Here is a 17,326-nt window from a genome sequence, read left to right on the forward strand (position 1 = left end):
TGGCTCGGCACTGGCGGGCAGCTCGGCCTGCAGCCCTTGTGTAGGATCCACTAAGTGAAACCAGCTGGGCTCCTGAGCAGGCTGGGGACTTGGAGAACTTTTATATCTAGCGGGAGGATTGTATGTGCACCAATCAGCTCTATATCTAGCTAATCTGGTGGGGACTTGGAGAACTTTTATGTCTAGCTAGAGAATACAGCAATCAGCACGCGGTGTCTAGCTCAAGGTTTGTAAATACATCAATCAGTACTCTGTGTCTAGCTCAAGGATTGTAAATACACCAATTGGTACTCTGTATCTAGCTAACTCTGTGTTTAGCTAACCTAGTGAGGACTTGGAGAACTTTTCTGTCTAGCACTCTGTGTCTAGCTCAAGGATTGTAAACGCACCAATCAGCATTCTGTGAAAACGGACCAATCAGCTCTCTGTAAAATAGACCAATCAGCTCTCTGTAAAATGGACCAATCAGCAGGATGTGGGTGGGGCCAGATAAGGGAATAAAAGTAGGCTGCCTGACGCAGCCGGGGCAATCCATTCCGTTCTGGTTACTTGACGTGGGAGCTTTGTTCTTTTGCTTTTTGCAATGAATTTTGTTGATGCTGTCACTCTTTGGGTCCATGCTGCCTTTATGAGCTGTAACACTCATCTCCAAGGTCTGCAGCTTCACTCCTGAAGCCAGCGAGACCACTAATCCACCAGAAGGAAGAAGCTCTAGACACGTCTGAGCTTCTGAAGGAACAAACTCTGTACACACCATCTTTAAGAACTGATAACTCTCCCCGCGAGGGTCTGCAGTTTCGTTCTTGAAGTCAGCGAGACCAAGAACCCACCAATTCCGGACACACTGGGGTTACAGGCGTGGAGCCACCGCGCCCGGCCACCATCCGAGCAGTATCTTATGATCAGTTGACTGAAGAAGAAAAAACTCAAAGCCTGGTTACAGATAGCTGGATCTGCAAGAAATGCTGATGCTAACTGAAAGAGGATGACTGCCGCATTTTAGCCCCACTCAGAGTTGATCGTAAAGGAAAGCAGTGAAGGAAAACTTTCCCTGTGGGCAAAATTTGGTTGCTTAATTTGAAGTGAGTTGCCGGAAGTACGCTATTGACCCTTAAGCAACAAAGGTTTAAGTGGGCAAGTCCACATAGACAAGGATTTTCTTCTCTGCCACCGCTGAGACAGCAAGACCAATCCTTTTCCTCCTCCTCAGCTTACTCAATGTGAAGATAATGAGAATAAAGACCTTCATGATGGTTCACTTCCACTTAGTAAACGGTAAATATATTTTATCTTCCTTACGATTTTCTTAATAACATTTTCTTTTCTCTAGCTTTATTGTCAGGACGCAGTATATAATACATGTAACACACAAAATATGTGTTAATCGATTGTTTATGTTAATGGTAAGGCTTCCCATCAACAGTAGGCTAGTAATAGTTAAGTTCTGGGAAAGCCAAATGTTATACATACATTTTCGACTTCGTTAGTGTCTCTGCCCTTAACTCCTGTGTTGTTAAAGGGTCAACTGTGTGTCTACAACAATTTGAGGGCAGTTGCTAAGTCTGGTTGAATGGTCAGCAGCTTAGAAGAAACAGGATTGTAAAGCGGGTGAAAAGGAAGTCTGAGGGAGAGGCATGTAGCTGGATGGCTTGGAGGTGGCACAGACTATGAAGATAGGTATGTCTGACATGAATACCACTAAAGGGCATCTTACTAAGGAGGGGGCTGCTAATTAGAAGGACAAAATGAAGGACTTAGAGGATATCACCTAACCTCTTTCATCAGCCACCCCAGTGCTTGCTCAGTGGGCTCGTGGGCATAGTGGCCATGGTGGCACCAATGAAGGCTATGCATGAGGTTTACAACATGGCATCTCTTTGTTGTCTGATTGGGCTGCTATTATTGCTGAGTGTCTAATCTGCCAAAACAGATACTAACATTGAGTCCCTAAGATGGCACCATTGCTTGTGGGACCAGTCAGCCGCCTATGGGTGGCTGAATACATTGACCTTTCGCATTATGAAGGAAGCAGACTTGTCCTCACTGGGATGATCATGTATTTTGCATATGAATTTGCCTTCCCTGCCTGCACCATCACCTGTGAACTCACAGAATGCCCTACCCGCAATCTTGGTGGTGCTCCATATCATGTTGCTACTCATCAAGGAATTTACATCACAGAAAGAAAGTGACTTGGTCATAGTTTAGTTTAATGGTGACATCTTTTTCTTTCTAAATGGTTTATAAAACAATAGTCTGAAAATCATCACATATAGTCTATGAATATGATGATAATTCTCCTTACATATTTGAAATGACAGGTTATATTAATTAAAAACTTACCTTCCTATAATCTCTGTTAAATTGACCTTTTTCTGAGATCTGGCTATATTGATTCAGAACAAATGTGGAAACAAAGGCTTAAAGAGGTTAAGTAATCAGCCCTAATGTCACTCAGCTGGATAGTGGCAGAGACAGGCCTAAAACTGATTTCCTTGTCATACAATATTGAAATGTATTACCACCTCAAATTGCCTGGGCAAACAAACATAAGGAAAGATATCAGATTTCAGAGTTAGAAAGAACATCTTTTTGTCACTTACTTGCTTTATCTCCTTAAACAATTCACTTAACCACTCTGGAGTTAGTCTGAATTTCCTTATATTCATTATTAAGCAAGTAGTGCCTACCTTCACCCTAAATGAAATGTGCCAGGCATATAGATGGGTATACAGTAAGTAGTTACTAGTGAGTAAATAATGACAAAATTTTAAACCTTTCATTTTTGATACTATGATTGACTATAACAGAGTATTTCCTAAGGAATCAATGAGTCCCTGGCATTAGATGGCATCCAACTTGCTGTCCATCATTAGAAAATGCCTCATGTGAATCAGGAGCTTTATATTGTTTTAAGTGTATTGTTCAGGAAAGAGAGGAAATAACATTACTTTCATATTTTTACATCTCTGAGCATTTTTTTTATGTGGGAAAGAATTTTTTTCTATAATTGTTGCTGGACTGTACTTTGCTACTAAAAGAGTAATTTAACCTCTACTTGGGAAACTAAATTCAGGTCTTCTCTGTTAGTTCTTTCTTTGGACATAGACATACATATTTCAAATAGATGGTGATGTTAAAAGTAAAGTATCATTTTCCTAGATCTTCACTTCATTAAAACTATACACTGGAGACCTGAAGGGTCTAGACTGGTAGTCATTTTATACTGATCAAGAATATTTTGTCTCCTGCCGTTTCCCTTGGTATGGCACAGACATATTCTGTGGCTTTTAACAGCTATAGATTAAAACAAAAATAAAAAACTCTCAATACACAAACTCTCGTCATAAAAACCACAGAAGCAAAAGAACCATTATTTAGTAGCAGTATTCAATATATGAAGTGAGGAAAAAAGCTCTGTAATATGATATGAGCCCATTTTTGAAACTCTAATCTTTAAAGCAGGTAACATATCCTTAACTTCTGTGCTGCAGGTTAAATACTTTTATAATTATTGATACAAATATAAGCACATTTGAGTTTCACTACTTTTCTACTTATCTAAATGTGTGATGTAACCTTCAAATGTATCTTTTTTTTTTACCATTTTTTGGGAGGTATAAAGCTAATTAAGTACAAATGTATATAATTAAGGTAAAACCCATATAATATAAATTACTTAAAAATTATTTTAAAGTAGTTTAGTGAATTAGTAAATACAAAAATGATAAACTTCTATTGACAAATCAAAATTCTTTAGTAATATTTTGTTCATGTTTATTTAACGTCATATGTTACATAAATATGAAAAATTCTCAGGAGTTAGCTTTGCTGCTAACCAAAAACCATTTAATGTTTGGTTCCATGTAATAAATAGTGTGTCTCTAAGATTTTATCAACAGAAAAAGCTTTAGACTTGAAAGTGGAGATTTATTTCCAGTTCTGGGGTAATAAGGACACTTGGGCAAATTATAATCTGCTTCAACCTAAGCTTTCCTTTTTTAAAAGATGAAAGAATGAGTTTTGAGGACCCATTTCGCTCTAAAAACTAAGATACTTGATTAAAAATGGGTTTGATAGCTATTTAGATCAATGTAGGAAAACTTATTCTTAGGAGCCTCTCTGTATTCCTTGTTACCTTGTAAATTTTTATGTGTGCAGGATTGCGACCTATTTATCTTGGTACACCAGTGACAAATATGATGTCTAGTATGTATCCAGTGCTTCATAATTGGGAATAGTCATTGCATCAAAGTTAAAACCAGAAAATAGTGTTCTGTTGCGACTTGCTAAAATAAAAATCTAGAAAAAATGCGCGCACACACACACACACCCCCCGACACACACGCACTTGAACCTTGTTAGAAGACTTACAGGATAACGTGAGAAGTTTCAGATGGCAATTGTTAAGTTAAATCTTAAACACTGTGACATTATAAGTGGTGCAAACATTCAATTAAAGCTATAAAACCCAAACTTATAAGATCATGTGTAATTTATTTGAAGAAGCAGTGTCTTCTAGCTTGATGCAGATTCTTCTTAAATTACTAATGAGCTTGACCTTTAAAACCACTTGGCAAGATGATTTTAGTGCTTGCTAGTCAGGCTGCACATTTTTACAACACACTCATGTGTAAAATTGAAAAACTCAGCAACTTTTCAGATATTTGAAAAACAAAGCTCAGCATTTGCCCATTTCGTTGATTCTCTTCTCATCCTTTCTAGTTCAAGATAGTTGGTTTGCATTTAGGGTGTGTGGATAACACTGGAAATAACACTAGTCTAATTTTTTCTTCTAGAAAAGCTTTCATTTGGACCTTTTATGATGAGTTTACTCACTTTTCTTATTGCCTCATCGCTAGTGAATATACGTAACGTATCCCTGTTCTGTGGAAAGTTGAAACATCAAACTATTTGGCAGGACCAATTCAGAATTTAGTATTGCTGTCTTTTCAGGCCCCAATTCCTGTTATTTGATGGGCTGTGGTGAAGGTTTGCTGAGTACAGGTACATCAAGTGGTCCTGTCACGGGGCCCATGTTTGCAGTGGCAGATTGAGGGAGCCTGCCTTTGGGCGCCAGGGCAGCACACTGTGACCCCGGCATTAGCTGGTTCAGGTGGGCTGGTTCTTGGACCTCCAGGTGTGCTGCTCCTGTGCCAGCAGTGGCAGTGGTGGGCAGGTTCTCAAGGCCTTGGGCAGTGGGTGTGGTGTGGCTGAACAAACCTCTGGCTCCCATGCTGTCCACATTGGTGCTGGTGTTGGCTGTGATAGGCTGAGAGCCAGTCCCCAGATCACAGGCGGTGCATACAGGTGGGTGCTAGCTGTGGTAGCAGTGGCAGGTTGGGTGGGCCTCACCTCAGGCCCCTGACAGGAGTGCACAGGTGACACCAGTGGTGGATCCAACTGAGCACTGATTGGCCCCTAGGTCCCCAGATGGGACAGCATGCTCTGGCACTGGAGGGGCTGAGCTGGCCAGGCAGACCTGACCTAAAGGCCCTCAGTGGTGCATGCAGGGGCTATGGTAGGCAGGGGCAGGGTGATCCCTAGGACCAAGGTGAAATGCTGGGGTGGGGGCAGCTGCAGCCCTGCTACTTGGGGGGTGGGGTTGTTTTCAGTGGCAGCAGCCCTAAGCAGGCAGCTGGGGAGCTCACGCTTTGCTCAGGCTTTGGCCCTGGCTGTTGTAGCAAGTCCTGTGGATAGGGGGATTTGTCCTCAGGACACGTGAAAATGCACAGCATCTTCACTGTTGGGGGCAGCAGGGTCAGTGGGGTCTTTGGAATGGCTCACGCTTCAGCCCTGCCTGCAACAGCATCAGCCAGTCACAGCAGGGGCTGCAGGCAGGGAATGTTGATGTGTGGAGGATGTGTGGGAGCAGGGCTGTTGAGCCCCCAGGCACGATGCCCTGTGGTGGGAACTGGACTCTCTGTATGCACTGTGCTATCAGGGATGGGGTTGTATCTAGCTTGAGCGCCCTCTCTGGAGCAATGCGACCTCCAGGCAGTGCCCTATGTTAGTCTCTGGGTAGAAGGGCTTCCCTGTGGCTAGGATAACAGGAGCCTGTGGTGAGAACGGGACTGCTGGGATCGCACACTTACTCCGTCCTACATTGAGGAGCCCCTCCAGGTTCCCAGTTGATTCAGCCCAACAGGCTGCTTCAATTCCTTCTTCCGTGCTTTAAGTGTGTCTTGTCACTTCTCTGTTGAATTCCAGTGTTCTCTCAGATGATCTATTCAAAGTGTGATATCTACTCACTCTGTTGGTTCTTGTGTGTGGAGGTGGCAGTACCCAGTGCCTCTAGTCAGCCATCTTGAAGCCCTTCCTCCTTTTGTATAGTTTTGGATTTTAAAGTATTTATCCTGCATATTAGAAATGTAAGATTAATCAGTAAGCATGGGAAGGAGGAACAATCAAAAACTGAAACCAATGTGAAACAAATGAACCTACTATATTCCAAATAAATACCACAATCATACTAAAAAGAAAGCAAGAAAGAGAGAAAAAAAGAGAAGAGTGGTTGCAAATAATCTTGCATGGCTCCTTGGAAGGTGGCAGAGTTTGCTATAGGGGTTCCTCCAGACCCTGTCAATACTGGGGTCAGGCCCAGCCAGGATGGTACCTGAAAGCCCATCTTTGCTGGGGTAGAAACAGGAGGGGACAGGGTAAGGAGTGGTCACCTTTGTGACCCAGAGTCTACTACAGCACTGGGGGAGCCAGTTTTAGGAGCGGTACCAGCTTTGACTCTTGGAGCCAGCTGGTGGAAGTGATAGATGAGTATCTGATATTAGCAAGACTTCTACAAAAAGAGGCCCAAGCTCAACACAATAATTCACAGAAGAACAAAAGAAACCCACAGGCAATGTTGTAACATGCTTGGAATTGTGAAGTACAGCTTTACACTCAACACAGTCTCAAGAACTGAAATTGGAGGACCTGAAGAAACTAGCACTAATCCTAAAGAATATTTTTACATATAATAAAGAATTTCCACTTGACGTTCAGCCTGTCCCCTCAAAAGGAATTTTAGTACCTGGTGAAAAACAGTATTTGGAATTTGAAGAAGATGAAGAACAGGGGTGGTGCTGGAGCAGCGTCTCCCGATTCTTTTCCTGCTAGAGTTCCTGGTACTCTATTACATGTATTAGTCTGTTTTCACACTGCTGATAAAGACATACCTGAGATTGGGCAATTTACAAAAGAAAGAGGTTTAATTGGACTTACAGTTCCACGTGGCTGAGGAAGCCTCACAATCATGGCGGAAGGCAAGGAGGAGCAAGCCTCGTCTTACACAGATGGCAGCAGCCAAAGAGAATGAGGAAGATGCAAAAGCAGAAACTCCTGATAAAATCATCAGATTTCATGAGACTTATTCATCATCACGAGAACAGTATGGGGGAAACCACTCCCATGATTCAATTATCTCCCATCGGGTCCCTCCCATAACACATGGGAATTGTGGGAGTACAATTCGAGATGAGATTTGGGTGGAGACACAGTCAAACCATGTCATGACTTTATTACCAAAGTTGCTATCAGAACCAAGAGCAGTGTTACTCACTACTAAAACTGAGAATATTGTTCTGAAATATACTAAGCAGCACATATTACTACTCTATTACCAAAATTGTCCTCAGAATCAGGAGTGGTGTTACTCACTACTAGAATTGGGAAAATTGGCCTGAAATACACTATATTAAAGTGAGTATCAAGGAGCTGAATGACATAGATTTAAGTACTGTGCAAGAGATACTCCTGTGGCTTTAAGAAGACACATATGTTCATTTTAATGTCAACATTGAGCTGCAGAAGTATATTAAAACATTAACCAAAGGTAAGACTCTCTTCTTTAAATTCAAAGACTACAAGCCTACAGATATGTTTATCAGCACTTCGTGGAGATGGATGAAATTAAACCTGGGCCACTTGTAATAGAATTGTACAAAAAATCTACTGACTTTAAAAAATGAAATTGCAATTACAGACCAAGAAACCACTTGATCTTCATTTATTAATACATCAAACTTTGCACACACAATGATCCTGACATGAATAACTTGGAACTTTTGTGAATTTTACCTCTCATTAGAAACCATCATAGCTCTGTGTATCACATTCACCCTCAGCAGGTAGGAAGCATGCTGTACCCATGCCAGTAGGCCAGAGTTTCCATAAATCTTCTGAAATCTAGGTGATGGTCCCCAAACCTCAATTCTTGACTTCTGTGCACCCTCAAGCTCAACACCACGTGGAAGCTGCCAAGGGATGGGGCTTGCACCCTTTGAAACCATGGGCCACGCTGTACCTTGGCCCCTTTTAGCAATGTCTAGAGCAACTGGGATGCAGGGCGCCAACTCCCTAGGCTGCACACAGCATGGGGACCCTGGACCCAGACCATGAAACTATTTTTTCCTCCTAGACTTCTGGGTCTGTGATGGGAGGGGTGGCCATGAAGACCTGTGACATGCCCTGGAGACATTTTCCCCATTGTCTTTGATATTAACATTCAGCTCCTTGTTACTTATGTGAATTTCTGCAGCCAGCTGGAATTTCTTCTTAAAAAATGGGTTTGTCTTTTCTACTGTGTTGTTCAGGCTGCAAGTTTTCTGAACTTTTATGCTCTGTTTCTCTTTTAAAATGGAATGCTTTTAACAGCACCCAAGTCACCTTTTGAATGGTTTGTTGCTTAGAAATTTCTTCCACTAGATACCCTATATTATCTCTCTCAAGTTCAAAGTTCCACAAATCTCTAGGGCAAGGGCAAAATGCCACCAGTCTCTTTGTTAAAACATAACAAGAGTCACCTTTGCTCCAGTTCCCAACAAGTTCTGCATCTCCACCTGAGAGCACCTCAGCCTGGACCTTATTGTTTATATCAGTATCAGCATTTTTATCAAAGCCATTCGAGAAGTCTAGGAGGTTCCAAACTTTTCCACATTTTCCTGTCTTCTTCTGAGCCCTCTAAACTGTTCCAGCCTCTGCCTGATACCCAGTTCCGAAGTCGCTTCCACATTTTCAGGTATCTTTTAAGCAGTGCCCCACTCTACTGGTACCAATTTACTGTATTAGTCCGTTTTCATGCTGCTGATAAAGACATAGCCAAGACTGGGAAGAAAAAGAGGTTTAATTGGACTTACCAGTTTCACACGGCTGGGGAGGCCTCAGAATCATGGCACTACTTACATGACAGTAGCAAGAGGAAATGAGAAAGATGTATAAGTGGAAACCCCTGATAAAGCCATCAGGTCTTGTGAGATTTATTCCCTACCATGAGAACAGTATGGGGGAAACTACCATCATGATTCAAATTATCTCCCACCAGGCCCTTCCCACAGTATGTCGGAATTATGGGAGTACAATTCAAGATGAGATTTGGGTGGGGAGACAGTCAAACAATAGCACCTGTGAACAACATAAAGCTGCATCTGTTGCCCAGAGAGTCTTTTAATGGGGGAGTCCATTTACACATTTACAATTGATTACAAATTTATAAATTTAGATTGTGATCTATTCACTTTCAATTCTACCCTATATTTTTAACTTTATTTTTTGGTCTGGATTTGTAGTTTTGTCTTTCCTCCTTTTCCTTTTTTCTTTCCTTTGACTTGAAATCAATTTCCATCCACATTCCATTCTGTTTTATTCTTTGTTACTCTAAAAGTCTTAGTTTGAATATTTAGCTTAGACTCTAGCCTTAGTAACTATGTTTGTTCACTTCTCAAATAGTACAAAGGACCCAGTACAAAGACCTGTTTTACTAGTTGGTATCCAAGGACATCTGTGGTTTATTTGTTGAGAAAACCAGAATTGCCAAACTGTTTTGAGGAATCCCCAGTTCGGATCAACTGCCAGATTATGATATCAGGGGATTCAGGAGACACCAATCAAACTGATGGCTGAAGTCATTAATAAAGAGTTGCTTCATTATTTCCAACTAAATATGAAAGAAGACTGCAATCAAAGATTTTGAAAATGTTGTGAGGCCCAGTCAGAATGTGAGAACAGAAAGAGTTTGGGGGTGATGGGCAGGAGAGGCCAGGACGCACAACTAGGTGAGAGAAACAGAATCAGAAAGAGGGGACCAACATGAGAAAAGCAGACTTTATTGATAGCACACTTTGCCTGAGCAGTTTTCACAGAGATTTTGGAATCAAAAGCTTGAGGAAAAATGGGCTGGACATGGTGGCTCATGCCTGTAATCCCAGTACTTTGAGAGTCTGAGGTGGGCAGATCACCTGAGGTCAGGAGTTTGAGACCAGCCTGGCCAACATGGTGAAACCCCATATCTACTAAAAATAGAAAATTAGCCGGGCATGGGGGTGGGCTCCTGTAATTGCAACTACTTTGGAGGTTGAGGCAAGAATCACTTAGAACCCAGGAGGTGGAGGCTGCAGTGAACCGAGATTGTGTTACTGCACTTCAGCCTTGGTGACAGAGCGAGAAGAGTCTCAAAAAAAGAAAGAAAAAAAAAGAAACTCGAGGAAAAATGAAATTGTAAAAAGTGGTTAATGTTTTCGTAAATTCACCCTAACTCAGAAAAGTCAACAAATTACTTTTTGTTGCTTTTGTAAAATCCAAGTGATGTGTAACTGTCACTGATGACAGGCAGATATGGTCAGCAATCTCCTTGGGGTCAGCTCATAGATTTCTTTTTTTGTTCAGAAGTTCTGGAAATGAGTGTAGAGGAAATGTCAGGCCACGGGTACAATTAGAAAATAAAAGCAATTTCTGTTAAGAACAAAAGATAAGTTTAAAAATTTTACCACCACACTTGCTAGACCTTTTAAAGTAAACTATTTGAACTTATGGTAGTTTTCAAGGTAGAAGCTACTTAGGGATGATTTTTTAAAGGAATGAGTGGGAGACTTTTTTTTAATGAATGTCACTGTGACTTACAGTTGTATTCATTTTTACTTTAGAAAAATATTGAAAGAAATTATGTATGACTAGGGACATTAGGTTTCCGGTAGAGGTTTCTATAAAGCAGATTCCATAATGTGTAAAGGAACAGGATTTGTTATAATATATTTAAGCAAAGATCAATTTTTGCTGCTGCTTTCTTGACTAAATAAAGACAGTTGGATTTTCTACCTCAGAGAGGCATTAGAAAGTCTAATTTGCAGGAGATTTGTGATAATGACCTGGGAAATGAAATAGCTGTCGGGCTACTGGCACTTTTTTTTAGATCTGCCGTTTTACTTCTGACATCCTACTTACTAGAAATGAAGAGATTTTCTTTCAAAAGTTCCTATGCAAGGGCCGTGCATGGTGGCTCATGCCTGTAATCCCAGCACTTTGAGAGGTCGAGGCGGGTGAATCACCTGAGGTCAGGAGTTCGAGACCAGCCTGACCAATATGATGAAATCCCGCCTCTACTAAAAGTACAAAAATTAGCTGGGCATGGTGGCATGTGCCTGTAATCTCAGCTACTCTCAAGGCTGAAACAGGAGAATAGCTTGAACCTGGGAGCAGAGGTTGCGGTAAGCCAAAATCGCGCCATTGCACTCCAACCTGGGCAACAAGAGCGAAACTCTGTCTCAAACAAACAAACAAAAAAAGTTCCTATGCAAGAACTTCACTATTTCATTGCACTTTTGAGGCTGACCGTTTTTTCCTTTTCGAAAAAAATCGAGTATAATTATTTATTTCGTGCTTCTACCTCAGCATGCAGAATTTCTCATGTAGTTAAGTCAACAATTTTTGTATTCTAATGCTGTACCAAAAATATAAGAAAAAAGAAAGAAAAGTAAAAGAAAAAATAAAAATTTGCCAAGACAGAATTAGGAAGGAGAAATATTAGTCAAATTGCAGACTGACCACTCCTTCAGGAAGGAAATTTTGAAATGGTCTCCTCTAATTCCTCATTTCTTATTTGCTGTTTAGTTTGGGATTTTATCCATGTGAGTATAATGCATTTCAACATTGTCTTTTACATGTTTATCCTGCTCGAGATCTTAAATAGGTATAAAAATTAGAAATTTTTGACCGTTATTTTTTCAGATATACTTTTTTTGTCCACTCTATCATTTCTTATTATGGAACTCCAATTAATTATATGTTAGATTCTTTGTTCCTCTCTATAATGGGTCCTTTTGGCTCTGTACAGTTTTCTTTCTGCTCTTCACATTAGAGGAGTTCTATTAATCTATTGTATAATTCATTTGCTCTTTCCTCTATCTGATTTGCTGTTACGTTGCCTCAGTGAAAATTTTATTTCAAATATTGTATTTGTATTTCCAAAGTTTCATTTCTAATGTCTTTTAAAAATCATTTCTCTTTCACTGAAGATATTTCCTATCTTTTGATTAATCATATCCCATTTTTTTCATAACTGAGAAAGGTTATAATAGCTGCTTTAAAGTTCTGTCCTGCTAATTCTAACATATGGTTCAAATCAGAGTTGATCTCAGATTCATTTCCATTTTCCCTGGAGTATGCATCATTTTCATGACTTATCAGCTATCACATAATTTTAAATTATATATTGTACATTATGACAATAAAGTTGCAAAGGCACTGGATTTTGTTATTTGCCTGTGACATGTTATTTTGTTTGTCTCAGCCAGTAATTATATCAATTAAACTTTAACTACAAACTGCTTCTTGGACAGCAGCTCTCATCTGAGGTCAGATCTGTCATTAGCTGTGTGGCTTTTAGCTTTCCCCGACCATTTGTGATCTGGGATTAGCCATAGATGTGGTAAAATAAGTTTGGTGACCCACTTCTGGCCCTTTGGGATTATTATTTTTTCCAGTTCCCTTGTTTTTCTGTATTTATTTTTCTGGCACCGAAGGGAAGTTGGACTGTGTTTTTCCATCACTGCCCACCTGCTATGCTGATTGTGTATAGCACTAGACTAAAAACAAAAGAGAAAACACCCATAAAATTGTGAATGCATAACATGCAAGTCTTCTCTATTTATAAACACTTCAAAAGGATTTTCCATGCTTTATGTAACTGTGCTTGTTATCTGGTAGGTATCCCTTTATAAAATGTTTGGGATTTATGGCTGTTATATGGAGGAAGGTCCTTCCATGAGGATCTTATCTCTTACCAGATGTAGAAATTCTAGATGTTTTAATACGGCCTGTTGTTGTTTTTTGTAATCAGTATTTTTAAACTGCTCTGTAATTTCTATTTTGATTTTATTTTTTACCCCCCCTTTTTTTGATAAAAACAGTTAATCTCTTTTAAAGCAATTAACTTTTTGTTTTATCCTTTATCCTCCTTTCTTTTGTTAATTTCCAGTTTATTGTTTTCTTGTCGGAGAATGTATTACATACTATTTTACTTTTTGGAGTTTGTCCATGTATCCTTTGTGATAAAATATCACATCAAGTTTTCAAATTTTTAAAACACTTGAGAAGTTAATTTCTCTTATCAGCATACATAGGTTGGTATAAATCATTATTTATCTTATTTTTTTTCCAAAATTTTAATATTTTGGTTACTCAATCTCTTTTCTGGCAGAGGTAACTTAATATTTCTCTTTTCCATAATATTTCTGTGGATTTCTGTTGTATTTCCTGCTGTTTTACATTTAAATATTCTCACTGATACATTATTTGTTATATACATTTTTGACAGCTATCAAATGTTCTCTTTTAATATAAAATTTTTTGTTATGAAGTGCCCTTTATTGTCTCATTTATAAATTTACCCTTAATTCGACAGTTTCATATATCAAAATTATTACTTGAGCTATCTTTTTGCTACATTTTCTTTCTTCCTTTTTTTTTGTTTTTGAGATGGCGTCTCACTTTGTCGCCCAGGCTGGAGTGCAGTGCCTTGATCTTGGCTCACTGCAAGCTCCACCTCCCAGATTTTATGCCATTCTCCTGCCTCAGCCTCCTGAGTAGCTGGGACTACAGGCGTGCACCACCATGCCTGACTAATCTTTTGTATTTTTTTTTTTTTTTTAAGTAGAGACGGAGTTTTACCGTGTTAACCAGGATGGGCTCAATCTCCAGACTTCATGATCCGCCCATCTCGGCCTCCCAAAGTGCTGAGATTACAGGCGTGAGCCACCGTGCTCAGCCTGCAGTATTTTCTTAGTATAATTTTCCCGATCTTTTTGGGGTTGGGTTGTTTTGTATATTTTTCATTCATGACATAGATTGAATTTTTTTTTCTTTACTCAACCCAAGAGTTATATTCTTTATATAGTTGGATTTTTCCATTTATGCTTATTCTTATTTTATATTGCTTTTTGGTTTTTATTATTGTTCTCTATATTTAATATTGTGTTAGTTTAGCTCCTTCTGGTGACTTGAAACACTGTTATTCCTGTTTTAATTGTGACGGAGACTACTGGTTGCCAATCTTACATTTGTACTCCCTGATTTATTCAGGAAAGCAGTACACACAGGAGACAGTTTTTCCAGATTAGTTTGCAAATAGGTGTGATGTATAATTAAGTGTGATTGAGGAAGTATAACAGAAGTGTGGTATAGGATTTCTGGAAAACTTCTAAAAAGAAAGAAGGCATGTATTTCTTCTGTCTTTTTTTTCTTTCTGTCACTTGGAAAGTGAATAAGTTGGCTAGAACTTGGGAAGCCTTTGTGGACCAGGAGATAACATATAAAGACAGCAGAGTCACAAAGTAGAAGAGGGAACTTCTTTCTTGACATCAAGCAACTCCAGTTCAACCCCTGAACAATCAGGAGCTTATTTACATTGAAGAGAAGTAAGATATCTTTATGCCTGTGTCATTTTAGATTTATCTACTTAGTGTAGTGGAACAAAACCCTAACCAATGCACAATTCTTTTTCCTTTTATAAAATTTTTACTTGACTCTATTTTTATCAAATTTAGAAATGAAATAGTGTATATTGACTTTTGAAAATGAAAGATGAAGAAATTGTCCCAACTACACACAGGTTAGTTCTGTCTCATGACTAGAATTAACTAGCACTGGATTTCTTGGTTTATTTCATTATACTGATAAAAGTATTATTTTGTTTGCAGTGTGGAGCTTTTGCTTCAGGATTTATCACCTTTGTGTTATATTCACTTGTGTTCATGCCTATCTAACATTTATTCCCTGCTTCTCTATTATTAACAGAATTAAGACTTTTAAGGGGTGAAGGTAATATCAATGTACCTAACTCAGTACAATATTTTCCCGCTTCCTTTTTAGTTAGCGATGGCCATATAATTCCATTATGTCCAATTAAACATAATTGGAAATCTGAAGATGTCTAGGGAAGTTTTGCATTTCTTATATAGGTCCTGCCCTTTCCTGGAATAAGAACATGATGGCTGAAGCTGCAGTACAGTGCCTCATAGAATTATGAGGGAAAGGTGAAAGGAATCACATCTATCTTGGATTTTGCATCTTTGTGCAGCTGAAGCAGTCAGCAATCACTAATTCTGGACATGTTTCGTGAGAAAAAATTAATCTTTACCATCCTTTGAAGGCAATCATATAACCAATGAATTCTCATAATAATGTTTTTTAAATAAATTGAATACATTTCTTCTAGGTGATTCAGTTTGTTTCGGTACAGTTTTTCATAATAGTCTTTTATGGTCCTTTTTATTTTTGTGACATCAGTTGTAATGTCTCCTCTTTTATTTTTGACTTTATTAATTTGAGTCTTCCTTTTAGATGAGATATTTGTCAATTTTATCTTTAAAAAAGTAAATTTTGTGTGATTGTGTTTTTTTCCCTATTATTTCTCTATTCTCTATTTTATTTACTTCCGCTTTCATCTTTATTATTTTATTCCTTCTGCTAACTTTGGGCATAGTTTGTTCTCCTTTTCTAGCTTCTTGAGGCATAAAGTTCTGGTGTTTATTTGAGATCTTAATAACTATAAAACTCTAATGAAAGAAATTGAAGAAGACAAATGCATGAAAAGATATCCTGTGCTAGTAGATTGAAGGAATTACTATTGTTGAAATGCCCATACTACCCCAAGCAGATTCAATGCAATTCCTATTAAAATTCTAATGGCATTTTTCATAGAAATGGAAAAAAAATCAAAGTTTACATACAACCACAAAAGACTACACATGATCCAAGCAATCTTGAGAAAATAAAAACAAAGTTGGAGGCGTCACACTTCCTTTTTTTTTTAAATTAATTTATTATTATTATTATACTTTAAGTTCTAGGGTACATGTGCATAATGTGCAGGTTTGTTACATATGTATACTTGTGCCATGTTGGTGTGCTGCCCCATCAACTCATCAGCACCCATCAACTCGTCATTTACATCAAGTATAACTCCCAATGCAATCCCTCCCCCCTCCCCCCTCCCCATGATAGGCCCCGGTGTGTGATGTTCCCCTTCCTGAGTCCAAGTGATCTCATTGTTCAGTTCCCATCTATGAGTTGAGAACATGCGGTGTTTGGTTTTCTGTTCTTGTGATAAGAATGATGGTTTCCAGCTGCATCCATGTCCCTACAAAGGACACAAACTCATCCTTTTTTATGGCTGCATAGTATTCCATGGTGTATATGTGCTACGTTTTCTTAATCCAGTCTGTCACTGATGGACATTTGGGTTGATTCCAAGTCTTTGCTATTGGCGTCACACTTCCTAATTCACATTATACTGCAAAGCTATAATTATTAAAACAGTATGATGCTGGCATAAAAAACAGATGAATAGACCAGTGGAACAGAATAGAGAGCCCAGAAATAAATCCATAAATGTATGTTCAACTAATTTTTGATAAGGCACCAAAATATATAGTCTCTTCAATAAATGGTGTTTTAAAAACTGGATATCCACATGCAAGTTAATGAAACTGGACTCTTATTTTACACAAGACACAAAAATCAAGTCAAAATGGATTAAGGACTTACATGTATGATCTGAAAACATAAAAATTCTGAGAGAAAGCATAGTGGAAAAACTGTTTGATATTGTACTTGGCAACGACCTTTTGGATATAACACCAAAAGCTCAAACAACAAAAGCAACAGTAAACAAATGCAAATACATAAAATTATAAAGCTCCTGCAGTGCAAAAGAAAGAACCCCCAAAATGGAAGGGCAATCTATGAAATGGGAGAAAATATTTTCAAACCATATATCTGATAAGTTCATATCCAAAAGAACTTGCATAACTCACTAGCAGAAACAAAAAACAACAACGAAAATGCCCACAAATAACCTGATTAACAAAAAATGAGCAAAAACCTGAACATGCGTTTCTCCAAAGAAGACATACAAATGGCCGAAAGGCACATTAAAAAATTATTGACAGCATTAAATGATCAGGGAAATCCAATAAAACCACAATGCATATAAAACCACATACTCATTAGGATGGCTATTATCAAAAAGACAAGAGAAAACAAGTATTGGGGAGGGTGT

General features: G+C 38.7%; 1 pseudogene; it reads left to right on the forward strand.

Moving 5' to 3' along the window:
• The first annotated feature begins 6,663 nt into the window (after positions 1-6,663).
• Positions 6,664-8,035, forward strand: LOC105551202 (annotated as a pseudogene).
• The last annotated feature ends 9,291 nt before the right edge of the window (positions 8,036-17,326 follow it).

Source organism: Mandrillus leucophaeus, unplaced genomic scaffold (assembly GCF_000951045.1).
Source record: "Mandrillus leucophaeus isolate KB7577 unplaced genomic scaffold, Mleu.le_1.0 Scaffold51, whole genome shotgun sequence".
NCBI lineage: Eukaryota > Metazoa > Chordata > Mammalia > Primates > Cercopithecidae > Mandrillus > Mandrillus leucophaeus.